The sequence below is a fragment of the Grammomys surdaster genome, unplaced genomic scaffold (assembly GCF_004785775.1).
Source record: "Grammomys surdaster isolate TR1022 unplaced genomic scaffold, NIH_TR_1.0 67, whole genome shotgun sequence".
NCBI lineage: Eukaryota > Metazoa > Chordata > Mammalia > Rodentia > Muridae > Grammomys > Grammomys surdaster.
In genome coordinates, this window is record NW_021604569.1 from 15285065 (window position 1) to 15286257 (window position 1193).

A 1193-nucleotide genomic window follows, 5' to 3' on the forward strand; every position below is an offset into this window, starting at 1 on the left:
CTTTGATCATGTCTGTGAGCGTTAAATATATGGGAATCATTTGTTTCACTAATTCTGTATCTAAAAATTTATATTACAGAAGAGCTCATATAAATGGAGTTGTTTGGAAAATTTAATTTTATAGTGGAAGGTGTACAGGTATGCATTAACTAACAGTTATTAGGAAGGTTGATGTGAACACAGACCTCAGAGAAGTAAACAAAGCAAGCCAGTTCCTCTCCACAGATCCAGCTGTGGCCTGGCACTTTCCCAATACTCCAGAAGAACAATGGCATAAAAAGTATTGATTGGGCTATTAGTTTTATTCAACATATTTCCTTACATGCTCAGGTTAGTCTGATGTTTGTACACAGCAATAATGGTATAAGAAACCCCAGAAATAGATGCCCACCTGCCCAACAGCTCAATGAAGAGATTAGATCAAAGTATAAGTACTTTGCTAACATTTGGAAAACTATTCTGCAATTGGATTAAAGGGTCTAAAGAAAGAATGAAAGAAATTATTCTGAAAAGGGACCTGAGCTTAATCCCAGTGTAAACTAGCTTGCAAAAAGTGTTTAACATGATATATGTATGCAATATGAAAATTCTGCTTTGGAATAAATGCAGACTATTCAAGTTTCCTGAACAATATAGGAAGGTGATTTAAAAACCAGGAAAAAAAATGGTACACTCCTATAATCCCAGCTACTTAGGAGAGCTGATTTAGAAGGATATCACGCTTGAAGCCTGCATACTTGGGATACATATAGAGTGTGAAATAAGTCAGAAAACTTATCAAGATAGTGTCTAAAAATAAAAATGCATAGCTATAACAACAACAACAACAACAAAACTTGTGGATACAGATCAGTAGCACAACCCTCTCATTCTGGTTAAACCCTTAGGTTGTCTTTAGAGTACCCCCATCACAACAGCCAAAAGAACTTAAAGAAAGAGCTCTTGTCATTCTAGAGTTTCCTCTCTATTTTGTCTGGTATATTTTATAAACAACAATGAAAATTTTAATTGAAAATGTACCAAGAAGAAACAGAAAGCAGAAAGGGCAGATTTTCTAAACTAAGGGTAAACTTTAAACATATTGTAAGTTGTTCATCTGGTAATATTTACCTTGTGCAGTTCAAGGTTCAGAGGAGCATAAACGTTGGTTTCTGGGAAGTATCAGTTACTCATTGTTCTAAACTTTATGGTAT